Source organism: Lepidochelys kempii, chromosome 27 (assembly GCF_965140265.1).
Source record: "Lepidochelys kempii isolate rLepKem1 chromosome 27, rLepKem1.hap2, whole genome shotgun sequence".
NCBI classification, from domain to species: domain Eukaryota; kingdom Metazoa; phylum Chordata; order Testudines; family Cheloniidae; genus Lepidochelys; species Lepidochelys kempii.
In genome coordinates, this window is record NC_133282.1 from 15866080 (window position 1) to 15889393 (window position 23314).

At 54.2% G+C, this 23314-nt stretch overlaps 1 protein-coding gene across 1 annotated transcript in view; it reads left to right on the forward strand.

Moving 5' to 3' along the window:
• CDK12 (cyclin dependent kinase 12) overlaps positions 1-18830 on the forward strand; it is a 72613-nt gene extending 53783 nt beyond the window's left edge. Inside the window, exon 15 of the transcript XR_012156417.1 lies at positions 17783-18830. The gene's annotated coding sequence lies outside the window, so the exon portion shown is untranslated. The remainder of the gene's footprint in view (positions 1-17782) is intronic.
• Positions 18831-23314: the final 4484 nt, after the last annotated feature.

Sequence of the window (23314 nt, forward strand, 5' to 3'; positions counted from 1 at the left end):
AATCTCGGCTCTCAAATACAAAGTAAGTTTCTAGTCTTCATGGTTCAGAGAAATCTTAAAAACGTGAATTCTTGGCTCGGACACCAGAAGGCCAAGAAAGAATCCCAAATGTATGATTTGTTTTAAAAAAAAATCCCCGGTTTTTAAGTCAATCTGGTGACCTGATAGTTTGGGGCCTGACTCATGCTTTTTGAATGCTGCTTTAATGACGAAGGGCTTTTGATTTCAAATACCTTTGCCCAGACGCTAGTCTGAGAGGTTTGCAACCCCTCTAGCTCTCTATGGGTCACCCGTCACCCCCTCCAGCCCTGCTAGCTTCCAGCAGTTTGCAAGTTACTTTCTACTTGTACCCGAACTCAAGAACGGAAGATATTGTTCCTCCAATGACATTCAGGACTCTAGTGCATGTGTGTGTCCGGCTGTGTTTATCTGTGGAGGATTCCGTCTCTTTTCTGGCCACACGAGGGCACTGCAAACCAGTAAACCTCCCCCTCCCCCCTTCCCACACATGCGGGTTGGGTTGGAATCTCTTAGGCAGCTGTGTGTCCTAACAAGAGACCCCCTTTTCCATCCCTGCTTGCATTCCTCTCCCACATGCTGTGTCTTGGGGAGAGCGACCTGCTGTCAAAGCTTCCATCCGCGTGGGACCTGGGTTTCTGTTCCCCACTGCCCACTTGTCCTGGCGTTTCACACTCGGCCTCCGGTCAAGAGGGGCCTGGCTTGCGCACAATGAATTTTGGCCTCATGGCTCTCATAAGCCGCATGGGACAGGGGAGGCCACCTGGGGAAAGTGGTTGGTGAACGGGGAGGGGAGGTGGGTGCCTAAAGAGGCTCCTGTGCTGGATCTAGCAGATGGCAGTTCCAGGGAAAAGCCCTTGCAGCCTGTATGAGCCGGGCTGCCGATGGCGAGCGGGAAGGCGCTTGGCCTTAGCGTAGGGATGAGCCAGTACAATGGAGAGCTGGCCTTGTGCTTAAGGCCCTGAATCAGGACTCTGGAGAGCTGAGTTTAATTTCACGCTCTGCCACAGACTCCCTGTGTAACCATGAGCATGTCACTTAGCCCCTCTGGGACACTACAGTGCTGGGGCCCAGATGATCCCTGAAGATAGACAGTGACTGGCCATAGTCTGGTGGTCTTCTGGGCTCTCTGTGCTCATGGGACCGTTCCGCGCGGAGAAGATATGTGTCGTCCGTGCTCAGAGCCGCGCCACGCTCCTCTCTGCCGGAGTAACAGGCTCTGTGCTCGTGCTGCCGAGCAGCAGGATTTGAACTCGCAACCTTCAGCACAACTGTTACCGAAATCTCCTAGGTGGGAGCTGTAGCAGACGCGTGTGTGGACCAGCCATTAGAGAGAGATGTGGAGCATGCCCAGGACAATGTGTTGCACGGCCATCTTCCTCGATCGGGCTGAACTCCCCTGCCTCTTCTTGAGCTTTGCTCACAAGAGGGGCCCAGAATGCCTGTTTCTGCCAGAGCCTGCGAACCAGCCTGCTTCCCCACAGCGTCTCTCTGCAGTGCTGGCTTGATCACAACTTTCCCCACCTCTTCATTACCCCTCCACTTGGGGCACAGAGTGGGCAACCCATCACACCGGAAACAAGGTGGAGACAGCAACGGTGGGAACTTTTTTGCATGAAACCTTGGCTGGGTGATTTCGAGCGACAAACGGAAATGCATCAGCGCCGAATGCTTCAGGCACCTTGAATGGTACCTACCACCCCACAACACACACTTCGAGACCTTGTGTGTGCAAATCCTGCAGGATTCCCGCTGAACTCAACCTGTAGTTAACTGTCAAGACCCTCTTCCCGTGTTGCTCTTGACCAGTCGTTGATCCATAGAACGCACGTGTAGATCCAGAGCAACCTCATCCTACTTTACGCTCAGATAGCTTGCTGAGAAAACAGCCATCCTCAGAGACAGCTGGCGCAGTGGTTAGGACACTAGTCTGGGGCTCGAGAACTGGGTTTAATTCCTGGCTCTGCCACAGCACCCCTCCCCCCCCGGTGACCATGGGTAAGTCATTTAGTTTCCCTGTGCCTCAGTTTCTCCATCTGTACAAAGGGGATTACAGCCCTGCCTGGCCTCCCAGGGGTGTTGTGAGGATAAATACAAGATTGTGGAGAAGCTCAGATACTAGGGTAATGTAGGGGTGGTTGATAAAAGAATGATAGATAAAAAGCCACCCGGCCCACTCATTTAATGACCAGTTCAGGGTGTTTGGGACAGAACAGTGGTTCTCAACCAGGGGTACACAGAGGTTCTCCGGGGCCACATCGACTCATCTAGAGATTTGCCTAGTTTTACAACAGGCTACGTGAAAAGCACAAGCGAAGTCAGTGCCAACTAAAACTTCATACACACAGTGACTTGTTTGTACTGCTCTCTAGACTATATCAGTGTTACTCAAACTGGGGGGAGGGTTGGGGGGTTTTGCAATTTATTTTACAATTACATGATATAAAAGGAAAGGAGGACTTGTGGCACCTTAGAGATGAACAAATTTATCTGAGCATAAGCTCACTTCATCGGATGCATTCAGTGGAAAATTGTTAGCGTCTAAGGTGCCACAAGTCCTCCTTTTCTTTTTGCAGATATCGACTAACCTGGCTGCTGCTCTGAAACCTGCGATAAAGGAGAAAGTTAGCAATTTTCAGTACTAGTGGGTTGAGACACTTTTTTTTGTATTTTTATGTCTGATTTTGTAAGCAAGTGAGATGAAACTTGGGGTACACAAGACAAATCCACCTCTCGGAGGGGTACGGTAGTCTGGAAAGGTTGAGAACTACTGGGTTAGAGGTCACAGAACCCAAATTTCCCTCCACCACGTGGGGGAAAATGTCAATGAAATGTGCTTCTGTTTCAGTGGTTTCTCAGGGGCTAGAAATGCCTCAAAATTTGGAATTTCTAAGAGCCAAGTTTTTGAAAAAAAGTTCATTCAATTTTCTGCCCTTATTTTCTGCCCAGCCCTGGTTCTGTCTGTTCAACCCAGACATTAAACCAGAAACTCGATGCAGGTTCCCATGGCTGGGGCTTGGTTCAACACCCCTCAGGGTTGGGAGCCTGCTGCCCTGGGCTGTGGTTTGAAAGGCCCTGCAGAGCTCTCCAGAGTCCCTGCCTCTCTCATCGAAGACAGGGAGGGAGCTAAATTTGTGGATGCCACCCAGAGGTGAGTCAGTGCTAGAGGAGCCTGCGTGAGGAGCTTCAGCAGGGCCATGGTGAGCTTGGCAATTGGGCACCCGTCTGGCAGGGCCAATCCAGGGTTAATTGCAAAGAACAATTTGAACAGCTCAGATGTGGCGCTTGATCTTGCATTTCCACTCGGGGGGAAAAAGAAATCTCTCTTTGTGCTACTTATGTGGCCCTATCACCGTAGTGACTGGGCTTCACACTCTCTTAAGGTATCTATCCTCGCAGCACCCTGATTATCCCTACTGTACAGGTGGGGAGACTGAGGCACACAGCAACTAAGTGACTTGCCTAAGATCATACAGTATGTTTGTGGCAGAGCAGGGAATTGAACCTGGGTTTCCTAAGTGCCAGGTTAGCACCTAGCCACGGGGTCATCCTTTCTGAAAGATCGAGGTGGCCTCGGGGACAGCTGCCTGCAAACCTCTCTTCAGTACCGATCCCTGTGTTTGACCATCACCCTTCCACAAGCTCAAAAGTGTCACATCCCTGAGCCAGAGAGGGAGAGACATGGGGTAGGGTGAGGGAGGCTGAGAGGAGAACTGGGTGGCAAATCCCGTAGGCGGCGTTGTCAATTTCAGCCTAAATCTCGCCATTTTACGAGACTCTGCTGGCAGGTGCTGTAGAAAACCCACGTACGAGCCGGGGCAAGTGGCCACCTTCACTGGATTGTTCTGTTCCCTCACCGCCTTTGCATGATTTGCACTTATGAAGCTTGATCAGTTTAGCTTAGCGGGAGATTAAGAGGCGATTTGATCTGTAACTAGCTAGACAGGGAGAAGGCTCCACTCTGGCAGAGCAAGAGCCAATGGCTGGCAGTGGAAGCAGAGAGAGATTCAGGCTAAAAATAAGGTGCAGAATTTGAAGGGAGGAGAATTAACCACTAGGGCTGTGGTGGATTGTCCATCACATGGGGTCTTCCACTCAGTACTGGATGTCTCTTTCTAGAAGCTCTGCTCTGGCTCAGCCGTAAGATCTGGGCTGGAGGCAGGGACCCCTGGGGAAGGGTCTCTAGCCCATGCTACACGGGAGATCAGACTCTAGTAATCTGCCAAGGAAGCTTCACTTATTGAACTTGCAGCGTCAGATTCCCCTGTCCCCGCCCGCTGCTGAAGGCCAGCCCAGAGCTGTAGGGACCCAGCTTGGCAGTCTGGCTCCGGGGTTCTTTCAGTCCTTGTGCTGTTTGCTACAATGGGGTGGAGCGCGGTGCAGGCCGGATGCCTGGAATGAGACCTCCCCAGCCCAGCCGCCCTTTGAACTCCCGGGCTTGGCTCTGGCCTGAGATCTCTGAGCTCAGGTCTTGGGCGTGGGGGTACCAGGCGCACTGGCTTCCCTTGCTAGGGCTAGCAGGCCCCCTGGCCTCAGCGACCCTGCTCTGCGTCCTCCCTTCCCCCAGCCCTCCGCGGTGAAGGCGGCTTGATTAAAAAGCCGGCGCGGGTGGAATTGCAGCACAGCTGGTGCGCCTGCCGGCCCCCCGAGCGGAAAGTCACTGAAGATTAAAAGCTCCAATTAGCGTTAAAGTGAAGCCGGCGAAGCTCTGCGGGTTCCCCAGCCCCAAATGGCCTGGCCCCCTTGAACCGCCTCCTGGCCCAGGACCTCAGCCCCCGTTCAGATCACTCCTTTGCCTCCTGTCCCTTCCCACCCAGACCTGTCTCTTGTATTTACTCTGGTTGCTCCTGTCCGGGAGCTAAATAGAGCAGGGGCCCTCATCCTTCCCCCAGCCCCAATCTACCGGCCCCCTCCTGCCTGCTTCCACAGTTACTGCGCCTCGGGTGGGGTGCCAGGCGCTGTACACAGGTCCTGGCTGCTGGTGAGGTGTGTCCACCGGCCAGTTCCCTGCTTTGCTCCTGCCCCACCTCCTTGGTGGCTAACACAGGGCTCTAGCACCAGAGCGTCCCGGCCACTGGCAACTGTCTCCATGTCTGTGGCTTCTGTGTCTGGCCCTGGCCGTTTACCTGCCTGTCACTTCCTTGGCTAATGTGTGACTGCAGAGGGGTTGCAGGGCACTTGGACGTCACAGTGACAAGCAGCCCGCGAGCCAGGAAGCACCTGGTTGTTTAGCCACCTGGTCACTTTTGCCAGCTGCTGTTCTCTGCAACAGAGGCGTGCCCGGCAACTGCAGCTGGGGCTAGGCCCTTGGGCGCTAGGTGCTGTACAGACAGGGTAAGAGAGTGTCCCTGCTCCCAACAAGCTGACGGTCTAAATTGCAAGGCAGACAAAGAGGAAGGGAAACTGAGGCACAGAAGCAGGGAATGACTGGCCCCAGGTCCCACAGCAAATCAGTGCCAGAGCTGGGACTAGAGCACAGGTCTCCCGTGTCTCCACCCAGTCCTCTCTCCACTGGCCATGCCCGCTCTCTGGCTAGGTGTCTATGCTCCCTCTGTCTCTGTCTTCCAGCTTCTAGTCAGGCCTCTGCCATCAGCCCATGTGTCCCTCCACTCCCACCCCCGCCATTTGGCTTCCCCTCCACCCTGCGTGGCCTTCTGGCATTTCCCGTCTCCCCCGCCCTCCCCAACCCTGAGAGGGAATGCCCACCGGGCACCCTGGCTCCACTGGCCCATTAGGATTCATTTCTCCCAGCGGTAAGGGCAGGGGGGAGTTGGCACAGAGTCCACCCCGCGTCCGTGGGCACAATCAGTAATGAGCATCTTGCCAGATTCAGCCATTCGTATCCCAGCTGTCACATCATTACCAGGCCTGTTATCCTCTGTCTGTCTGTCCCATCCGTTTGGGGGGAGGGCACAGTGAGTATTTGGGCAGGGGTGTTCTACCCTGCAGAAGCCTTTGCACCGGCTTGTCGCTCCGACAACTCTGCTCACCGGGGCCCACCCCAGCCGTCCCAGCTTCGGCCCTGGCAGCCCGAGTGGCCAAGGGGAGCCGGGAGCCGTGCGACTTGAAGAGCAGCAGGGCACAGCTGATGATCCACCAGCCATGGAGATCAGTGCTCGTGCACCCACCCGAACAGACTGGCCCGGGCGCTGCTGGCTGAGGTTCAGAGAACCCTCCCCTATTCCTCTCGCTCAAATCAAAGCGCAGCTGAGCCAAGGCGGAAGGGGGACCGGGGTGGAATGGGCCAGGAATTGCACGTTTTCACCTGCCATTTAATTGGATGTATTTTTAATTAATGGTGCCTCTGGGACCAACATGAGACAACATGATCTCTGAATAGGGACAAGGGAGGAATTGGGAAAGGTACAAGGATTGGACTACAGGGTACGCTTACCGTGAAAACACTGCCATCAATCACGCGCTACTTTCAGCTCTGGACTCTTGGCTGGGGATCAGCGCGGAGGGAAAAGGGGTAGCGGGGGGGGGGGGGGGAAATGAAAATGAATATTCCAGCCTCTGCCATTTAGCCAGTTTGGGGGAGGGGGCAAGTTCGCCCTAAGAGGGTTATGAGGAGGAGAACCCTTCAGCCAAGATGAGAGCCACATGTCCTGCAAAGTCTCAGTGGCTGACTCTGTTGAGAAGGGTTTCCCTCACTGCTGTATCGGAGGCACTCCCAAGAGGTAATAACCCAATAATCGTCGTCCCTGGTTCACCTTATTTCTGTCAGTCAATCTCCAAGTGCTTTCCGGAAGAGAGCAGGATTGTTATCCCCATTTTCCAGGTGGGGAAACTGAGGCACAGTCACCTAGCCACCCAGTGGCCGAGCTGGGATAAGACCCCAGATCTCCTGAGTCCCCACCTGGTGCTTGCTCCACTAGCTTCATGGTGTTTCCGCTGTGCCTTCACCCAAGGCAGCTGGAGTTGGTTCTTGGTTCCGCAGGCTGGGATGACTGGGGTCAGTCCCACGGCTTTGGCCCTGGGGCTAAGAAAGCCAAAGGGCTGCTCCTTGTCCCTCTCCTCCAGGTCTAGAAATTTAAACTACCCCCATGTACCCTGCACTCCCATTTGCCAGCAGCCGGCGAGTTGAGAGCCCGATGGCTGAGGCCTGGTCTACACACCTAGTCGCATGGATTGACTAGAAGATGTGATTTGAACCCCTCTGGGTGAAATCACTGCAGACCTGCCTGGTCGCCCCACGGCCTGGTGTTCACGAAGATTGTGTCAGAATAACTGGGTCAGTAAGGGGGGTGATTTTTATACCACTCTAGTTAGACCGTTCCAGTATAATGGCACTGTGTCCCAGTCTGGCTAATTCCCCTTCCCTCTGGGGACCTTTACACTGGTATCGTCACTTCCAAAGTACACCGGTACACTGCAGGACAGCGTGGGTATGCAGCCAGTCCCCTTCGTCGGTTTCACCATGGCGTAGCCAGGGTCAGCTCTTCACTTTCAGCGGATTGTACACTCGCGGAGACGGGGTGAAATCCTAAGTGTTGACAAGGCCAGTTGGAGTTTTGATGTGTATTGGCGGGGAGACGAACTCCCAGTTCCTGCCCCAATCCCATGTTTCACCCCAACCAACTAACCCAGCTTAAAATGCGGCTTGCCCTGTCTACACTAGGGTTTTAATGTGTCTTTGAAAGCAGACCTTTCTTCCCGGTCTAGTCGAGGCCTTTCATGGGTGCCAGCTGAATGGCTGGACCCAGCCTTACATGGGGGGGGGGGGCGTGCTTGTGTACATGCTTTGTAGCAGTTTAGAGCAAGGGAAAGTTTGGCCATGGGCCAGCCCCGAGAGCAACGCCCCAACTCCACCACTTCTGCTCCACCCTTCACCCTCAGCCACTGTTAACCCCCCCCAACAGCCTTCCCCAATCCCCCCCCATCCCCACCTTCCGGCCAGGTGCTTGCTCTCTGTATTGTGCAGTGCCAGGCCCTGGATCACGGCCCAGGACCTCGTTGTGCTAGGCTCTGTACAAACCCGGAACAAGGAGCTGAAGGAAAACGGGCACCGTGGGTCCGCTAAGGTAGATGGATCTGTTTGGGGTTTGAGCCTATGAACGAGAGAGGCAGGGATGGGGCAGAGGCCTGAAGCTGGCTTGGATGCAGTGTGGACCCAGAGAGCGTGGGAGGTGGGTACGTTCTGTAAATAAACCGCGCTGGGGGAATTGCTGGCTGACGTCACCCGCACAGGAAACACCCCACTCCCCGCCAGGCCCCAGGTCTGCTTCCTCTTGGCCACGGGGCAGTCCCCAATCTGAGACCGGCTGGACGTTGAAGCTGGGCTGGTGCCCCACATTCTAGCCCGCAGCGGGCCTGGCCCTTTGTGCCCCTTCAGCCCAGGCTGGGGGCCAGCGCCCCTCGGGGTAGCAGCGGGCGGGTTTCCGTCCAAGAGCGGCTGCATGGTTGGGCTGGGGAGAGCAGCTTGGGCAGACGCTGTTCCCTCGTGCAGCGCGGGCACAGAACGGGTGGGAGACGGCACCGCGGGCAGACAGTGATGGGTAGCTGGGGCTCTTCTCGGGTTTGGCTCTTTTAAAGCAAACTTCCCCTCCTAATTGTCGCCCTCTTGCTGTTGCCCTTCACGCCCCACGTGGGACAGCTGCTGCCCTCCCTCCCACTGCTTGGGGGGTTGGAGCCTCTGGTGTTGACAGGAACCGTTCTGCTTGTTCACGCCAGGGTCCCTTGCTGCCCCGGTGCATTCTGGGAGTCTTGGAGAGCCAGGCCTGTTGCTGAAAGAAGGGACTTCTGGGTAATTTGAGCAGCTGCGTACGGTGTTGTGGGACAGTCAGGCGGACAAAGCCGTGCAAGGTGCAGGATGACCCATAGCCGGTCTCCCCTAACGGCCTCAGGATTCACTGATGCGTCTCCTCCCTTCGCCCTGCGGAGACCCCGCGGCCGATGCTCTGACTGCACAATGCAAAGACAACGCTTGGGCCTTCCTGAGATCCAGCGGCTTCTGCTTCCCCTTAAGCCACGACGGTTCTCTCTCTGGATGGACGGACAGACGGGAGGGCCCGGGCTGTGAGGCCACCTCCAGTCCACCTTCCCCACCCCTAAGAGGAGACTGCTGGCGGTACCAACCTCCAGGCCTTTGGAGATCCTCAGTGCCCATTCTAGAGCTGGGGTAGGTGACCCTTGGCTCGTTGCCTCCAGGACAGCAGTGTCCTCAAGCTGCTCTGGACCAAGCAGAGAGACGCCATGTGGTGCCAACAGCTTGATCCAGGATGGAGGTCGCTCCGAAGAGGCGAGCAGTCCTCGCTCCCAGCTGTTCTCCGTGTGCCCATGCCCAGCCCTTGGCTGGAGCACGGGTACCTGGGGTTTAGCTCCAATGCAGACCCCACCTCAGCAAAGGCCAGGCCCACCGGCTCTCCACCCTGGACCTGGGGCTTTAAAGGGGTTTCTCCTGGGGGTGGGGGGTGCAGCCCTGCTGGGGAGCGAGGGCAAAAGATCAAACTCGACAGGGAAGCAAGCTGCAGCAGGGAGGTAACCCCTTGTTGCCCAGACACTGTGATAGAAGCTTCCTCTGCCCTCCGGAGGGCCAGGGCAACTGTGGCTTTCTGTGGCCAGGATCTGTTGGGGAGCTACAGGACAACCTGAGGAAACAGCAAAACAGAAGCGAGGACCCGGCCTTGGGTCACAGGGGCAGGAGCTCAGCACGTCTCACTTGTCCCCTGGGTTATGGCAGCTTGGAGCGTCCATCCAGCAGCATCGGTTGGATTGGAAGCTGTCAGCTCGTGGCCACATATAGCAGGGCCTTGTGCTGCACCAGTGCATTCTGGGTGTCCCAAAAAGCCCAGCCCTTATGCTGAGAGAACGGAGTTTTGGGTCACTTTTAGCAGCTGATCATGAACCCCCCTACCCCCCATGCTCTCTCCACTGGCTGTCCCTGGACGATCTGTGGGCACCACTGGCCAGGAGAGGCAGCGCTGTGTGTAGGGCAGAGCTGGCCTGGGTCGTGCGTGGCAAACCCGAGTGCTGCTATGGTGTTTGGGCCCCCAGCTGAGCCGAGCGGGGAGGGGGGACGTTCCCAGCACGAGATGGGGATGGATGGTCCTGCTGTGGGGCAGGAAGGCGCTGCCCAGCAGGTGACTGGGAATGGAACGCTTTTCAACCCGGGGCGACAAACTGGAATTTCCTGTGACCGCTTCCTCCTCGTAGCGAGACCTGGAGGATGAAGACCCATGGGCCCTTTCCGTGCTAAGAGCCAGGTGGATGAGGGGGCCCGTCTACACTGAGCATTGCAATGATGCCCGTGGCTGGGAAGCCTTTTGCGCTTGGATGGAGCCTTGCTCCCACAAGCCGACCCTGGCCCTCCATGTGCGTCACTTGCATGGGTTGGCTGGGGTGGGCCGGGCTCTGGCTGGGCTGGACTCAACAGCTGATCGATCTTTTCCCATGCGACGCGCTGTCCAAGGAGCTGTTGCCTTTCAGGGCTGGGAGGCTGATGGCTCCTCCATTGGGTGGGTTCCCTCTGTGGCCTGGATCCCATCCAATGCTTCCCTTCACCCAGCCCCCCACACAGCTGGATCCTCATCAGCTTTGCTCCCCAACCCTCCGTTGAGACCCCCCCTCCGGTCAGTGCTGCTACCCCTTAGGGGCAAAGCCCACCCCTCCCGAAGCCCCCACTTAGCATCCAGCCCCCCTCCTTTGCTTTGTTTATATCTTCCCCTCCCTGGCTCCCATGCACACCGATGCCTGGGAGGTGCGTGTGTGTGTGTGTGTGAGGGGAACCTCTGGAAAGGGGAGCGCAGCTGGTGCACAAGCTTCCTGCTCGGCTGCACCAGCCCCCTCCCCCCCACCTTCTGGCGTGTCCCAGTCGGGGGCGGGATGGGGGGCGTCCTGCTGGCAGGGAAGGGAAGGCTGTCTCCTGGGCCATGCGCGAGGGCAGCTGCCCTGCAGAATGCAAGGGGTGGGGAAGGCACTCGGCTCTCCCGGCTCACTCGAGTCAGGTGCAGGCTGCCTAATGTAGGGCAGCCATTAATATTTAGTGTCATTTGGGGTTTTTTTTTTCTTGCCGTGTTTGCTGCACGGCCGCCGTCTGCGCTGGAATGCAAAGTACAGCCCCTCCGCTGCCTGCTGAAGGGGGGTTAGCGTCTCTCTTCCAGGCGCCTCCGATGGCCCAACGCCAGGCCCGGCTTCTATACCGACAGGATCTCGCTCTTCCCGCCCGTGCCGGCAGCACCACGTGGGCCGGCACGTGCCGCCAAGCCCAGAGAGGGAGGCAAAGCGCCCCCCCCACCCCGAGCCTGTCGGGAGCATGGAGAGGCCCTGCTGGGCCGGGTGCTGCACAGGCTCGGAGCGAGAGACCGGCCCTGCCCCGGAAGATGGCAGGGAAGGGCAACAGTGGCACAAAATGACTTGCCCGAGGGCACCGGCACGTCCATGCTAGAACCCAGGGCTCCTGATTCCCAGGCCGGGCCATGCCGATCACCTCCCCGCCAGCTGGACACACACGGCTCTTCCTAGCAAGAGCCTGGGAGTGCGGCTAAGCCGAGCTCTAACGCGTGGGGGCTAAGACAGAGACCCGCCCCCCTAGGCAGGCTATTCCCTGGCTGTCCACTCCTGGGTTCCTTGCACCTTCTTCTGAAGCAACTGTAGCTGGCGCTGTCAGAGATGGGACCTTGGGCTGGATGGCCCTTGGCTCTGGCCCATTCTGGCAATGCCTGAGTTGCTATAGGAAGTGTGGAGTGAAGCTATCCGTCTACCTACCCATCCCCATGCACACCCATCCGTCCATCCCTTCTTACCTGGCTTCCATTGCTTGGCATCGCTCCTCCAAACGGTTAACCTTCTATGGTTAGTCTAATTTCCCTGGTTACTCTTGCTTCCAGGGACTAACTGTGCATCCTTGGCCATGTCTCCTTTCCTGTGGGCACCATGAGTTGACGCACCGATCAAATGAATTCAGCTGGCAGGGTGGGACAAAACCTTTGCCAGTCCACGGGCGAAAGTCTGCCTACAAGAGCACACAGCCCTGATCATCTCAGGAATCTTTACTTCTCACCCTTTGCTGGAACAACAGTTACCTTCCACCCGGGACGTTCCCTTGCTGCTCGCATGTTTGATGCTGCTCTCAGCTCCGACGCTCCCTCGGACGGATGTTACTCAGAATTCCCCCTCGTTCAGTGGCATGATGGGAATTGAAAACCCAGACCTTGTGCCAGACAGCACTTCTCCATGTACACGGGGCCTGTTTGCTATCCCACGTGCTTGTTTACATGGCTTCCTACCTCCCTGAAGGGTTGGGGTGTGTACGTGTCTGTGCATCACGCCTGGATACAGTCTCTGTATACCCCCCTTGCGTCTTGGCAGCGTTTCTCTTGTGAGAATGACAGAGACTTGGAAGAGAAGAACAGGGACGGAGGAAATAAAGGGACAGGCGGAGAGATGGAATCTTGCTGCAATAGACTTGACTGGCATCAGTTGCTTCCTGATCTGAATAGAAAGGGGGAGACATTGGACTAGACCGATAGTCACTATCTCTGTGGCTAAGATCCTGGGGGCAGCATCCGCGGCTCCCCTTCCGGGCTGGGCGTGCTGGCATCAAAAAGCACCGCTGCTGTCTCTAGCTAAACACCTCCCTCGCCAGCAGGCAGTGCCAAGAAAGCAGCTGGCATGCCCAAGCCAGCTTCCGAGACCGGCCCAGACTGCAAAGGCAGAATCAAGTCTCTCCCCCCGGCCCCCCTTGCCGTAACACAGGGCTCACACGGAGGCCGCTTGCCTGCATTGCAGATTCCCGGGAGCCAAGGAAATGGGCTCCTGGGGCAGTTCTGGGTTTATCTGCCTTGCAGGTGTCATAGAGCCATAGACTATCAGGGTTGGAAGGGACCTCAGGAGGTCATCTAGTCCAACCCCCAGCTCAAAGCAGGACCAATCCCCAATTTTTGCCCCAGATCCCTAAATGGCCCCCTCAAGGATTGAACTCTCAACCCTGGGTTTAGCAGGCCAATGCTCAAACCACTGAGCTATCCCTTCCCCAAAAACTGCGACTCCGCCAGCTTGCCAAGCAAGGTTTTTTTTTTTAATGACTGGGATAAAGTCAAATCGGACCAGTGGAGATATCGGTGCCCAATGGATATGGGAAGTATCGCCTCTGAAATTCCAATGGGGCTTGGATTTTTCCTCCTGTATACCAGATCTTCTGGGAATATTTTTCTTGCCAGATCCGTGCACCATGAGCTACTGGAATTAGACACTCCAGGGCCTATTAATTAGCTAGAGCAGCTGCATCGTTATATTTGGGGCTCAAAGAGCCTCCCCCATGCTCTTACTCCCAAGAATGCGGCTGCCTTGCTTCCGACAGCAAAGCAAACCAGCTTGCATTTCCCTTTCACCATTGGTAGCCAGGGTGCAAGATTGTTAGCCCTACAAAACAACGCTCTTGCACTGAGCCACCGAGCAGAGAACGTGTGCGCATGGCCTCTTATAACGTACCTGACCTTAACCCTGAGCTGCCACCGCCTAGGGCTGAGAAGGTCAAGCACTCTTTAAAGGTGGCTTTAAAACTGGGCAACAAACGGGCAGGTGAAATTCAATGTTGATAAATGCAAAGGAATGCACATTGGAGAACATAATCCCAACCCTACATATACAATGATGGGGTCTAAATTAGCTGTTACCACTCAAGAAAGAGATCTTGGAGTCATTGTGGATCGTTCTCTGAAAACATCCACTCACTGTGCAGCGGCCGTCAAAGAAGTGAACAGAATGTTGGGCATCATTAAGAAAGGGACAGACAATAAGACAGAAAATATCGTGTTGCCTCTATATAAATCTGTGGTACACCCGCATCTTGAATACTGTGTGCAGATGTAGTTGCCCCATCTCAAAAAAGATATACTGGAATTGGAAACGGTTCAGAAAAGGGCAACAAAAATGATTAGGGGTATGGAACAGCTTCCGTATGAGGAGAGATTAATAAGACTGGGACTTTTCAGCTTGGAAAAGAGACAACTAAGGGGGGAAATGATAGAGACTATAAAATCATAACTGGTGTGGAGAAAGTAAATAAGGAAGTGTTATTTACTCCTTCTCATAACACAAGAACTAAGGGTCACTACATGAAATTAATAGGCAGCAGGTTTAAAACAAAAGGAAGTATTTTTTCACACAGCACTCAGCCAGCCTGTGGAACTCCTTGCCAGAGGATGTTGTGAAGGCCAAGACCATAACAGGGTTCAAAAAAGAACTAGATAAGTTCCTGGAGGATAGGTCATCAATGGCTATTAGCCAGGATGGGCAGGGATGCAAAACCATGCTCTGAAGCGTCCTGAGCCTCTGGTTGCCAGAAGCTGGGAATGGGCGACAGGGGATGGATCACTGGATAATTCCCTGTTCTGTTCATTCCCTCTGGGGCACCTGGCGTTGGCCATTGTTGGAAGCCAAGAGACTGGGCTGGATGGGCCATTGGTCTGACCCAGAATGGCCGTTCTTATGTTCAAGTGCAGCTGCTGTTTTGTTCTGTGCCCACAGCACTAGTGTCAGCCACACCTGGAGGCCACCAAAGCATGGTCAGATGGTCGCCACCAACCTTGAGTCAAGCATGGAAGTGGGCTCCACTGGCCATTTCTGAGTCCATGTGTAAGCCATACTGTGGGTGCTTTTCAATCACAGAATTGTGGGTGCCAACTCTTCAGTTACCACGATGATCCTTCCATCAGAGCCCCAAGACTCCGTTGTGAGGAGCACAAACCAGGAGCTTTGTTGATCCTGTCTGCATTGCTGAAGAATCCACCCAGCCCCAGCTAAACTCCCAAAACCTGGGCTGGGTTCTGAGGGGTGGGGTGCAGTCTCCCCAAAGCTTTAGTGCTGGAGGGTGGTGGGATCTGCCCCAGGTCCATGACACCAATATTATCCTTTTAGGTTCACCACGTTCCCCCCCGTTTTCTTCCTTTAAAACATCAACTCCTCCCCTCGCACCCCCGTGGATCTTAGGCTGGTGATTTGGGGTACCAGAAGCACCTCCAAAGGGCCTGGCTTTCAGAAAGTGCTGAGTACCCACCCTCTGGAAACCAGCCCCATTTAAAGGTGTCAGGGTGCAGCCCACAAAGTGCTAGTCACATTTGCAAAAGACGTGGCCTTTGTTTCTTTTCGCTCCTGTCCCATTTAGCAGCAGGATTCGGGCTGGAAGGGACCTCGAGAAACACCAAATGTTGTAGGACTTGGAAAAACAGAGAGTTGGTAACACTGCACACACAGGAGCAGTTGCACTGAACTCAGTGATGCTGACAGGGCTGCTCCTAGATTTAAATCTCATTATGTACCTATAAGCACCTATGTATCTAAGCGTGTATCTATAGGCATCTATGCCTCTAAGCATGGGTTGATAGGTACCTATACATCTAAGCGTGTTTCTATAGGCACCTATACATCCAAACATGGGGCTAACTGGGGCCTGTTATGTCTAAACTTAGGGTCTTGGTCTTGTGAGTAGAACCAAGTGGGTGGCCTAGTGGGCAGGGTACCAGACTGGGAACTCCCAGCCCTTGGTTCGTCTCCTAGCTCAGCCGCAGACTCCTCAGGTAAGTCTTTCTGCCGGCCTTGTGCCTCGATTCCCTACCTGTAAAACGGGGATGCTGCTCCCCTCGCTGTTTGAGGATTGAATCCTTTAACGACTAAGCTGCTCCAATGCAGGGTTGCCAAGGGCCTAATAAACAGACACCCCCTCCGCCCCCGGGCCATCGCTGACTTCACGCTCTGTAGCATACTGGATCGCGGCCTCCATCCTCTCTTGGCAGCATTTTTCATTATGACTTGTTCTCCATTCCTCTTTCCCCCTCCAGAGCTGGGGCACGGCTCGTGCTAACCACCAGCCCCCTCTCTGGATAGCAAAACTCAACTCACCATCCCCAGGCCTGTGGTCCAGGCCATCCGGGCCCCGGGTACGACCCTCTCCCCCCATGAACCGGTGGCGTGTGTGTGTGTGTGGTTTATTAGCGTTATTTCAACATTGTGATGCAGAGAGAGTCAGTGTAACAGCTGCTCCTTGCTCGCCGTGTTTATTGTTACCTAGAGACAGCCCACTGGCTTTTTCCCAGCTTCCCCCCACAGCTCCGCTCTCCCCACTCTCTGATGTGAAATTTATAGCTTACCCATCCTGTCCCTTTAACCCTCTCCCGTCCGGATGGCTGGCGGGAAAGCAAGGAATCCCGGTGGAGTTAAGAGAAACTGAGGCAACCGGCCCACAAGGTGAAAACTTGATGGCATGAATGAACCTTGGCAGGAGAGAGAACCCAGCTCGGAGGTTGTCTGGTTAACAGTGGGTGGGAGCCCCTCATATGAATGCAATTGATCTGGCTCTAGAGAGAGATTGCAGACACGGCTAGCAGAGCAAGGCTGAGAGGAGACGGTGCTGATGCTTGAGCTTGGGTTACTCTAAATTGTGTGTGCGTGCGTGTGTGCACAGGTAGATTGCTAGGCCATTCTGAACATCTCGTCTGATCTCCTGCCTAGCACAGGCCGGAGAATCTCCCCCAGTTCCTGCATGAAGCCCACTCGTTCGTGGTTGATGTACGTATAGTTCATACGTTCGTGGTTGATGTACGTACCACACCTGCTCGTCTTTACTCCATAGGTAGGATGGATTCTGAATTCCTCCAGACTCTCTCTGTTTATCCAACACGAGGTGCTCAGGGTCTTAGTGCAAAATAAACCTCCCTTTGAAGGAACGACTGCAGGATCGGGCCCTACATGTGCATGTGTGTGGGTGGCTTGCTAATGTACAGCTATAGAATGAGACAGGTGGTCTAGTGGTTAGAGGCGTTATCTAGGAACCAAGACTCCTGGGTTCTGTTTCCGTGCCTGGTAAGAAAGTGCAGTTTAACAGCTCCCAGCCCCACCGTACTCTGTCCAGTAGGTGACACTCCCCTCCCAGAACTGGGAATAGAATGCAAGAATCTTGGCTCACCATTTCCTGTTCTAACTGAGATTGCTGGGACCGATTCCTGGTTCTCGCCCCCCGTGACTCAGTTTCCCCATCTATACAATGGGGGGATAACTCCGACCTACCTTGAATAACTAATGCATGTACCTTAAGATTCTCCAGTCAAAGACGCCAAAGCATTCAGAGTATTATGATCATTTATTATTCCAGGCCTACTGGGAATGTGCTGGAAAACATTGTGACCATTCAGATTTTGGCAAACCTTACAGGACGTCACTGAATATTTATTGCCAGATGGTTCCATTTCATTGGGTTTTTTTAAATCTTCAAAATGGTACATCCGCTCTTGAGTCCATCAGGCCACTGCTTTCCATTGCTTGCAATTTGCAAAAGCTGGATTGATTGGCCACCAATGGCAGCCCTTCCAGTTGCACATGTGCCACCCGCCAATCCGATCGCAGGGGACCAAAGTATGTCAGTAGCAGGCTCAGATCAGGTGGCTAGAAAGTTAGGGGCGTGGCTGCAGGATGCAATGTGCTTTTCCCTTGATCTGATTGGTCAGAAGGAGCGGCTCACAAATAGATATGAGAATCTACTGGCTTCTGATTGGCTAAGAGAGAGTTCGCCCCCAAGCTCGGAAAGAGTTTCCTTGTACTGATTCTTCGCTGATGCAGCAAATACCACGGTGATGGGTGACCTGATAAAAGCTTACATAGTCAGGTGTGTGTGTATGCACCTATGACTACGCAGAGAACACAGTAATGGATGACATCATAAAAATCTAGATCGGTTTTGTGTGTGTGTGGGGGGCAGCACCCTGTGTTTGTGCGCATAATATATAATATAATTATTAAGTGTGTTTATTCTGTTTGCTTTTCACATCAGCCGCTCTGATCTCGTTCCCCTGGGAGACTCCGTGGACGACAGGAGAACTGGTAGAGAGATGACGTCGTGAATACCAAGGAAGCAAAGGCTGTGTGAGAAGGGAAGTGATGTTTATTCAGACTTTTTTGGGAAAACCCTGGGGAGAAAAAGCTCTTCGGGAAGGATTCCTTGCCCCTTCGACAAAGGGTTGAAAAAGCCCCAGGCCCCGATCCCAGTGTCCTGCAAGCAGCTCTTCTGCAAAACCAGGGAAGATCAGAGGTGACATCCCTGAGATTTCTAGGGAGGAAGGAGCAGAGGAAAAAACACTTGTCAGGCTTTCCTTCTCCACCTCTTCGAACCACACAGGAAAAGGGCAGAAGCCCATTCATTTCCTCTTTGCAGGGCACCTTTAAAGTGCATCTTTCTGGAAAGAGACTATGTGAAATAGCCCAAGCTGGACACCCTCCCCGCACCAGGGCATCTTCTCTAGACATATGGGTGTCCCAGCAGCAACTGTGTGCTCAGAGAACTGGTTGCTGCCCCTGCATTTGGGCCAGGAGGGTGTTTCCCCAGCTGGACGCAGAAAGTTCGAAGGGGGGGATGGGGCCTGCTGTGAATTCTGCATGGCAATATCAGTCGAGTGCCCCTGTGCCATGATGCCTGGGGCGCCAGCCGGGTGGCACTGCCATATGGGAGACATAGCAAGGTCTCGGAGTGCTGTGGAGGCTGAATGCTCAGCGCCTGGCAGGGGGGAGTATCATCCCCCAGTGCCCACTTTTGGCTGAGTTGGCACATTGAGCCTGCCCCGTCCCAGCCCACCTCAAACTGTGGAAGGAGAGCTCCATCTCCATGGCCCATTCGGTCCTTGAGTGCTCTGCTGAAACCAAGAGGTGCCAGTTGCGATCCTGGTGTCTTGTGACATCGACTCCCATCCCCGCGAGAAACTGAGCTGAGTCCCAGTGAACTCATTCACACAGACTATGATGTTGCCTTCCAGTTGACGTTACTAGCCACCTGGGTCAGATTGGAGCCTGTGACTGAGGTGGGTGGGGGAGGCTGGGAAAGGTTTAAGGATGGCTTGTTGAAATAAAATTATACGCGCAGGAGGGACTGCCGTGTGGTTAAAGGCAGCGGGTGGGGACTCGGGAGATCCTGGTTCTCATCCCTGTTCTGTGACAGGCTCCTTATGTGATCCTGAGCAACTCCCTTAATCTCTCTATCCCTGGTTCCTCATCTGTAAAATGGAGCCAATGGTCCTTCCCAACGCGATGAAGATTGTCAGCTGCTCAGGCAGGGCCTGTCTGTGCAGTGCCTGGCACCATGGGGCCCTGACCTCGGCCGGCTCCTCTCTGTAATGCCAGGATACTGGTAATAACAGGCCACCTGCTGTTTATCTCAAACTGAGAAATCCAGCCCAGAGCAGGCAGACGTGTAGGGCTGGAGATTCTCTCCCGGGACAGGGCAAAATCGCACTCGGGGAAACGTCGGCTAAAGAACGGGTCAAAACGTCCCGCTGGTTCCATCCGTCGAGAGTCTCCCATCGTGTGGGACGTTTCCGGTTGGCCTGGATCTGTGCGGCCCTGACAGAGGCAACCGACGAGGCAAAGCAGGGCCCCTCCTCTCCGGGTCCAGTCTCCTTTTCTCAACTCTGTGGGCAGAGCCTAGCTCCTGGGAAATGGAGACAGGTACAAGAAGTTCCAGCCGTCCGCGGAGACTTAAGATGATCAATTCCAGGACCCCAAATAGAACCTGCCTGACCCCTCCTGGCTTTCTCTCCCCAGCTGCATGAGGTACCTTCCCTCCCCCGACCCTCCCAGCCTCCCTGGGCGGCATTTGGGCCCCTCAAGAAGAGACTCAGCCAACCCACGTGATGTCAAACTCCCCTTCCTCCGGGTCGCCCAGCACGGTCACCACCTCTGCCCTGGAGATGGCGAGTGACTTGTTCCCGTCCTGGGCATCCCACACGGCTCAGCTGGTGCCCCTCAAGCCCAGCATGCAGCCCCATTGCTATTCCAGTTCTGGGGCCTCCCAGCTCTGCCAGCGGTCTTCATTCCTGACTTACAGCGCTCCCCACCCCCCGGATACAATCTGGGGCTCCCCCGTCCAGATTTGCCGATGCCTCTCAGCCTGTAGTGCCCCCTTATTCCGGACCGTCTTTTGAGGCCGCTCCCAGCCCTCTGGTGGTTCTTCCGCAATGCGGATTCAGGACTAAACACAGACCAACCAACGGATTTCACTTGTGAGTCCGATTCCATCACTGCTCTGTGCAATGGCTTGTGTGCGGCGCTGCACTCGACGGGCGTGTGACCTACACGCTTGTGCTCCTGTCTGGGTTGCGTCTCACAATCGGTTCTTCTCTAGCCCAACCCCTGCAAACCCCAGGAACGATGCTCCGTATTGTTGAGCGCCAACCCCTGGCACCTCGTTAGTTAACCAGCTACTCACGTGTGTTCAGACGTCCCTCGTGTCTAGAGTGTTCCTGTAAGAGGAGCTGCCCGTGCTCAGCACTTGTGGAAAGCAGCCCGGATGTGAATGCTAAGCTCTCCCCTCCCCCTTTCCTAGCATGAACAGACCCTCCCAACCCGCCATCGAGGGCAGGACCCTCACCCCCATTTTACAGCTGGGGAAACTGAAGCACGGAGCAATTAAGTGACTTGCCCAGGAAGTCTCACAGTCCATGCGTTGTCTCTCCTTTCCCAGTCCCCGACCTGCCGGAGGCAACTCAATTGCTTGGGAGCATGAAAAGCATGCGGGTAATCAGGAGAGGAGCTAAAACCAAAGCTGCAGCATTTTACACACGCACACGGTGTATCTGAACTGTTTGGTTTCGTATCCCTTGACGCACATCTCGAGCAAAGCTGCCCTCACACCCCTATTGATGCAGGTCACTTGATGGTTTGATTCTGGCCCCCCAGTGGGTTTGCTGCTCGCTCCAGTTGTGGGGACTTCTGCAAAGCAGATCGCAGTTGAGTTTACACCAGACACACCCAACAAAGCAGGACAAAAAACAGCTCCACCTGGTGGAGAGGTGGGTTTGTGCTTGGGTCAAAGAGGCTTCTGGAATCTACTGCTTGAGGAAGCATCAGCATTTGGAGACTAGCAAGTTCTTGAGACAGAAATAGCTCCCTGGCTCAGAGGCTGACACCAAGCTCATGATAGGGTTGTAACTGACCCACATGCCACCCTGTGCTAGCAGAAATCAAAGACCGTTGGGTTTTCCTGATAGGAAGTAGGAATTGTGGACAGCAGTACAACTGACTTAGATCCAATAACCAGCTTGGGACCTCAGTCCCAGCCTGGACCATGTCGGAGGTTCAAAAAAGTTTTGGCTAATGTTTTGGGTGTTCATTCAGGTGTGTGGGGGCGGGGGGGGGAAAGGTGTTTCGTGAGTGGTCTCTTAAATGTCTGTGCCCTTCTGGCTCTCCTGGTTGCCTCTGGGGGCTTGTGATTTTTGTTCAAGAGTCCCCCAAGTGACAGCGAGCCCCTAGATTTATGGAGTGGGAGGATTTGGCCTTGAGTTTCCTCCTCTGCTCCTACTGCTGGAATGGAAGTTGTGGTGAAGGTGAGCTGATTCCATCGCTGAAGAGGAAGGCGAGGCCTCCCTGTGAGTTGTGGGCTCCAAATGGCCTGGTGCTTTGCTTGTCCATGAGCCCAGGGTTGCGTTTATCTGACTGCAAAGGCATTAGATCTTTGGAGAAATGCTTATTGCCAGTTATGGTGCAGTACTTAGACAATGAGCACATGGCTGGTAAAGCTTGATCCCTCCCTGAGTCCCTCTGCCTGAGAAACCCTTTCCTGGGTGCAGCTGATGCCGATAGGTTGTACCCACTGCTAACAGCACGTGGTGCCATCACGTTACCACCGGCCTGAGGTGGGGCACAGCTGTAACCAGAATAACAAAATCACTGCCTCTCACTCCCTTCGCTCTTCTGTTCTTCGCCTCGCTGCTCCCTCGGCCTCCCTCTCCCAGCCTTGGCTTTGCTCCTTCGACCACGAGCCCCCTACAGTGCCGTCTTCCTGCTCTTACCCACCGGGCCCCACACCCTCGCTGACTCGAAGGGTTGTCTGTGAGAACCGCTCTGGCACTGGTGTCTTGCCTACCTTGGGGCCCCCTGTCTGGCTGGGAGTTGGGTTGGGCCTTTACGCTGTAAGCTCTTAGGAGCCCAGAATACGTCATGCTCTGCAACTAGATAGGGGGAGACGGAGCTTCAGCATTGCCATTGTTTCTAGGGCAAAGAAAGAAGAGATGGGCAGGCTAGGAGGAGTGGGGTATGGAGGCTCTCACCTCTTGGTTATGGCTTTGAATGCAGCCCAGGTCAACAGCAACCCAAAGTGGCTATGGTCCCATGCCTGTTTGGCGACCTGGCTGTGTGGGCTTGTGGGTAAGGTGCTGGCCTGGCCTGTAGGAAACTGGGTTTCTGGGACAGAATTCCTGTCTCTGGCACAAACTCCATCTCTTTGAGCCTCAGTTTCCCCATCTGTCAATTGGGTAGAATCATCTTCCCTTTGCCTGTTTAGATCGGAAGCTTGCTGGGGCAGGGACGGCCTCTACCTCTGTGCAGCATCCAGCACAATGAGACCTGATCTTAGCTGGGGACCTCTAGGTGCTACTGTAATACATGTAATAGCAAGGCAGGTGAGTTTCAGCTGCAGGGTTTTAACAGGCCTTGGAGGCCAAATTCCCATGGTGATGCTTGCTCTGAATTTGAGCAGAGGCCCGGAGTGTGCATATGAGCAGGAAGCCTGCACGGCAACTGCCCAGGTCATCCCATAATTCCACGGCGTTGGCAACTTTCACAGGTGCTAAATTCACTTCTAAACTAGGAAAACTACCTCGCCCAGCCTCCGTTGGAAGGATACAAATCTCCTCACTTCTATTAAAAAGAGGTCTTTAAAAAGGCTGCTTATCGCCATTTCCATTGGGGGCTACTTGCTTTAATTCCTTGCCGAGCGGTGGAATTAAAGGAACGACAGAAATATTATGTAAAGCGGAGATGACTTGATTTAATCATCACGGCTGGAGTTTGAGTTGTATTCTTAAAATCCCACCAGCGTTTAGGAGACAAAAGGCAGCTCATGCGCGTTCTCCGCTGTTACTCAGCCATCCAGGAATCTTCCCCTACGATTCCACTCCCCTCAGCTCTGCCCCTGTGGAGGGGCGTAGGGTGGAATCAAGGCACTGGTCCTTTAAATGCATAGCTTCTCTTCCATTTTTCTTTCTTTCTTTTTTTCTTTTCTTTCTTTCTTTCCCCTTCTCTCTCTCTCTCTCTCTCAGCAAGTTTTTTTATGTGATTACAAGCACTGCATGGTAATTAGTGCTAAACTCATTTGCACAACTACAGTTAATTGGCTACAACAATTAATTAATGTGTTGGAAATTTGGCACTGGAAAAAAAAAGTTTGTCTTAAAAAAAAAAAGAGAGAGAGAGGAAAAGAGAGAGAGAAAAAAATTGCAAAGTAGAATTTATCCTAAGCCACCCCCCTCAAGAAATCCTGGGTTAGTTTCCAAATCACAAAGACTTCTCCAAACTTTTTTTCTGGTAATAAATTCTG